At 33.4% G+C, this 5,900-nt stretch overlaps 1 pseudogene; it reads left to right on the top strand.

The window, feature by feature from the left end:
- LOC104789659 lies at positions 267-3,443 on the top strand (annotated as a pseudogene).

The raw sequence follows: 5,900 nt of genomic DNA, 5'->3' as shown, positions 1-5,900 counted from the left end.
CACCTATTAATGAAAAAAAAATACTTTTGAATATATTTTTATGATTTCCTTCTTTTTTTGAAGTTTGAATCTATTATATATATTAAAAAAGGAACGACCTTATAGATTCCACACTCACTCAAAACTTTTGCATTAACATCTTCTCTAGTTTCATTCTCCATTGATTTATTTACTCTCTAATTAACCCATTATTCATCGGTTTAGTTCTTTAGAATCTCTATTATTCCCCAAAATTCGATTCTTTTTCACCGTAGTTTACTGTTGTTATGGAGAACAAACGTAATCGCAATCCTGGCGTTAGAGTCGTTGGAAGAAGAGTTTATGATTCCAAAAATGGCAAATCCTGTCACCAGGTGTGAGACTTAGTTTTGTTTGGTTAGATAATAACGTTTTTTTTTTCTTTCTTGATTTAAACTGTTGGTTCATTTGTTTGTTTGTAGTGTCGACAGAAGACTATGGACTTCGTCGCACCGTGCAAGGTCAGGAGGATGAATAACAAGCTATGCCCCAATAAGTTTTGTTACAAATGCTTATCAAACAGGTTCGTTTTTTTTGTTTTCATTGATTTTTTTTCCAGAGACAATTATGGTTTCTTAATTATAATGTGTGTTATTCATGATTTGAACCATAGGTATGGTGAGAATGCAGAAGAAGTAGCAAAGTTGGACGACTGGGTATGTCCTCAATGTAGAGGCATATGCATCTGCAGCGTGTGCATGTAATTATACATGTCTTTGAAATTAATATATTAGAGCTTTATCAATGAAATAAAATGGTTTGTGTGGATTTTACAGGACAAGCCGAGGGCTAAACCCCACTGGGATTTTGGTACATAAAGCTAGAGCTTGTGGGTTGGCTTCAGTCGTTGAGCTTCTTGAAGTTGAAGGGCCTGATAAGTTTGCTTATCAGAGGAAGCCAAAACTGGTAACTAAAATACAAATCATGTTTTTACTGATCTTTAGCTTTTGTCTTTAATTATACTTACTTGATTAACATGGTTTAATTATGTAGATTGCTGCTTCCATTGAAGGTAGTAGTAGCAATAGTGAAACTGTTCCACGGACAGAAGTGGAAATATTAGGTGAGTTTATAATTTTATAATTGTGTTTTGTAAGTTTTTTAATATAAAGAAGAGGCCAATGATTTAAGGTTTATGAAACAGATGTTCCCAAGGAGGAGAAGAAAGTGGTGGGCAAGAGGAGGAGAGCCAAATCCAGTGACAAACTTAAAGAGGAGATTCAGTTTGAGGCTCCAGTAGTTCCACAGGGTACAAGCTTGACTTGTGTATCAGGCATTGATATACCCACTGAAGAAGCTGGAAATGTATTCCAGTTTTTCGAGTTTTGCTCAGCCTTTGGAAACGTATGATCTATGATTACTCTCTTTAGCTTATTAACAACATATGGTCTGTAATGATTTTACTCTTAACTTTTTCGTGATAGGCACTTTCTTTGAAGGAAGGACAAGCTGAAACTGTTGTTCGTGAGCTGTTTATATGTGGGCGTAACACAAGGAGAAACCAATACTGCCCTATTATCCAGATGATGATCCAGTTGTTGGATTTAATATCACATCATAGAGACATGTACGAGTCTATATAAATGTATACACATGTTTGTTTTCTTGCTCATGTTTCTGATGAATTTGAATTTTATATTACAGGTCCTTGACTCTAAGTGCAACTGACAGCAGTTGGTTCACTGCTATTGGAGAGATCCTATCGCAGTCAGAAGCTTTGAGTAATGAGTTCCCACCTGAAACTTTTGTAGCGGGTGTTACTGAGTACGAGAAGATGGATGCATCGAGAAGGCTCAAGCTTCTAAATTTCTTATGTGATGAATCACTTGGCACAAAGTATGTGAATCTTTGTATGCCAATATCAAATTTTCTTGTAGTTTATGCTTTGTTTTGAGATACCTCATGTGTGTAATTTTCTCAGGGTAATGAGGGATTACATAAAAAGCGAAATTGAAGAGTGTGAAGACCAGAAAAAAGAAGCTAAAGAAAAGTTTGCAGCAGCAAAGGAAAAGGTATTTTCTAAAATCTGTAATATATATAGATATATATAATATATATATATATATCAATCTCTTTGTTGTGCTAAAGCTCGTGTTGTCTTTATAGGAGAAGAAGCTCAAACAGAAGATGCAAGATGATGTTGCCAAAGCCATTATGGAGAAAAATGGAGCTCCATTGTCCATTGAGGAACATAACGTAATCATGTCTCAAATAAGAGCCGAAGCTAAAGAAGCTCATGACGAGATGATGGAAGCAAAGTGCATGACATCTCAACGTAAGTCTAAATCCTTAGACTCAATATGTTTTATATATTGTTGTCTTATATGTTTGTTGTCTTTAACGTGACAAATTCTATTTACAGAGACGCGTATATGTGATGCATATAGAACTAAACCAATTATATTGTATGATAATGGTCTTGTTCTTTGGAAACTCAAGTGCTATGAAGAAGAACCAAAATTTTTGCTTCAAGGTTTGAAATTTTGCTTAACGTTTTTTTAAATGTTTTGTTATGCAAATGTGTTTAGTAATTTAATCTCAATCTTATTAATATGCAGATCTAGGAACATTTGATGATTTATGTCCACATGAAAGATGGTTAGCTTATAAGCCTGAACAGAAATCAGAGATAGAGAGATATATCTCTTACAAGAGGTATATCTATCGTTGAGAGAGTACTGTTGATTTTATTTGGGTATAGCCTATTTTGTGATTCGATATGTGAGGATTGACCTCTGATAAAGAGTATATCTGTTTTGTGAACTCGTTTTAAGTAATTTGTTATTTTGGAACATTATAAGAGTGATCAAATGGTTTTCTTGTATTTCTCTTCACAGACCAAGCAAAAGCAGAAAGGAGCCAAACATGTAACGCTGCCTTCTGTGCAAGGGTACAATAGCAAGTGGATTGTCATAGACAATGGTTCGTGTTTGTATCTTCAATTGTTGGTTCCTTTTTTAATATTTCTTTGGAGTTTTGTTGGCTGTAATTCTCTGGATACCGTGTAGGAAAGTTTGTATTTCATGCACTTGATGGAGATTGTACTATGAAGTATGAATTTTATTTTAAATTGTTATGCCTCTTTGATGCTACTAATTTTGGTATGAGGATATGTGAAGGACTGTCTCTTGAGTAGTTGATTGTTATTAGATAACATCTCCGTCGTATGTGACTCTCTTGCTATTATATGTATAGAATCTATTTTAGGATTGATTTTTTATCTAGTGATCTCTATAGAAAGTTCTTTAACTACAATGGGGTTATTATTCTATTTTTGTATATCTGCTTATGACAAAACAATTTAGTAGTTTTATAACGCGCGCCTAGGTTTATATTGTCTATATTGATGCTAATGAAACCTTCTTTTTTTTTTTTGGTTGCAGGATCTCCAGAACGCCCAGCTAAAGACTAACGTGAGTTCTTGATCCTGTTCGATGGATATACAATCTTCTCGAGTCTATCGGGTTGAGAATAGGATCTTAAAGCCTACTGTGAATTTCTTATTCCTGTTTTATTTAGTCATTTATCTATTTTTGTTTCCCTTTTTAATAAGGAAAAGGAAGAATTTGTCTCTCCTAATCAAAAAAGGAAAACGAATTAAGCCCTCTCTATATATATATATATATATATATATATATATATATAAAACATTATTATTATTAAAAACCGTCCCTCTCTCCCCAAGGCGACGAAGAAGGCAACAATTCACAGAACCTAACCTTCTCGTTTATCTTCTTTGGGACTCCGGCGTCGGCCGTACTATTTCTTCTCTATGTTTTTCCTATCCTTTATACTTTTACTTTCTGTACTTCTTTTTCTTTTTCTATTTCACAACCGTTTTTTTGGGTGATCGGAGGGTGATTATGGAGTTTCCCCTACGGTGGCCACTCATATCTCCCTGAGATCCTATGACTTCAGTTCCCAATGGTTTCTCTCTAAAATTCTTAACTACTTTATTTGTAATCCTCACGATGTTTCTATGGTTTCGAAGGCAGTGTACTTCGATTTGTGTATTCTTCTCATGTTATCCCAATGCATGCGACAAGTTTTCCCGTACGTTGGTGTTGGCGAGAGATAAGTTATTCCTCACCATTTGGGTGATGGTTGTTATGTTCTTCGGCGACAGTGTAAGGATTCCCAATGGAATCAACCACCGTTTGCTTGATATTCCCACACTAGATCTAACGATTCGGTGTGATGAGCAATTACAAGTGACTCCAAAGGCATATTGTGATAATGAAGCCTTTCATGATGTGATAACCACAACGATTGATAAATATCGATTTGAGTGGTGCATTGGTGGACGAACTTGGGATCCGGGAATATCAAGCATTCGAAGAAGAGAAGAATCAGTGCGGAGAATCGGAGACACAGAGCAATTATGGGTATTAGCTATAACCAAGAAAGATGTCATTTCTTTGAGATGTTTTGTTGGGAAGCGATGTAACAGATGGATCGCTACCATGGATCGTTTTAAAGTTAAATGGAGTTTCGTCAAAAAAACGATAGCCAAACGAGACGATCATATCGGATGGAAGAAGACGAAGAAGGAAGATAATAGATTTGATAATCTATTAGCGTGTAAGGCTTACAAAAGAAAGCAGCGGATACTTCACTTGTTCGATTGGATTTTCTTCATCTTTATTCATGTTTTGGTTGTATTTGTATGCCTTACAAACAATTATGTAATCTCTGATTCAATTAATAAAGTAAAGTAAGATGTTAAAAAAAAAATATATATATATATATATATATAAAATAATAATGGGAATTGGCCAAATTGGAAACAGTACTCTTGAATCTTAACGACAACAACAACATGGTATCATCCTCTCTGTTCTCGTCTTCTTCGTCTATAAGGAAATCTAGGAAAACAAGAATTTGCCTCGATTCTTTACTGGATGATCTTCTTCCTTGTCTAAGGTTCGTAATCTCAGATTAGTTTCGAAACCGTTTCGACATATTTGCGATGATGGATATGTTCTCCGGCGACTTTCGCTCCAAGAAACCTCTCTATTGCCATGGAATCACGACCATGAAACGTTCTCCAATTTTTTCAAAAGATGTCGCAAGAATGGAAACCCCGAAGCTTTGTATCGCAAAGGATTCATCTACTACTTTCTACAGAACCGTGAGCACAAAGGACTCAAATATTTAGCCAGTGCCGTGCATAGGTTCATATAGGCTTAGGGCGAAAAAAAATGGTTTTGTTTTTTAATAAAGTTAAAAATAGATGGTTACCTATCAGAAACGTAGATGATATGTATTTTTAATTGTTTATATATTTATTATTTTGTGACTATGATAAAATCATCTACATATATAGAAATTATTTGATTGCTTGATACATTGAGTATAGTTTACATTAAATTCTATATAAATATAAATTGTAGGTGTGATTATTTATATATGGCAGTAAATTAGTTATTTTTTGGTTCTTTGAAATATTGAATAGATATTAACAAAAAATAAGCAAAACATATGCAAAATATAAACAAAACATAAGTAAAATATTTTTACGTATGTGTTTTATAATGTATTAGATGTTTGAAAGTAAAACTGAAAAACCACATGAAAGTTGAAGATTTGCAACTACACTAACAAAATACTAATATGACAATTAAAAATAGATGGTATGATATTTGAGAGTCTATTTTATGTGTTATTACACATTAGCATTTTGTTAATGAATTAAAAATATCTTTTCGTATAAATTTTTAACACAAGTTCTCAACTATTATGTGGTTTTTCATTTTTAGTTTCATACATTTAATAAATTATATAATACTATATTAATGCAAATAAAAGATAAAAAAAAAATATGAAATAAGAAGAATTAATAACAAACAAAATATTATAGATTTTTAAAATAAAAAGCGTAA

The sequence above is a fragment of the Camelina sativa genome, chromosome 5 (assembly GCF_000633955.1).
Source record: "Camelina sativa cultivar DH55 chromosome 5, Cs, whole genome shotgun sequence".
NCBI lineage: Eukaryota > Viridiplantae > Streptophyta > Magnoliopsida > Brassicales > Brassicaceae > Camelina > Camelina sativa.
Note: the sequence above shows the minus strand (reverse complement) of the source record. Positions and strands in the feature narration are given on the sequence as shown.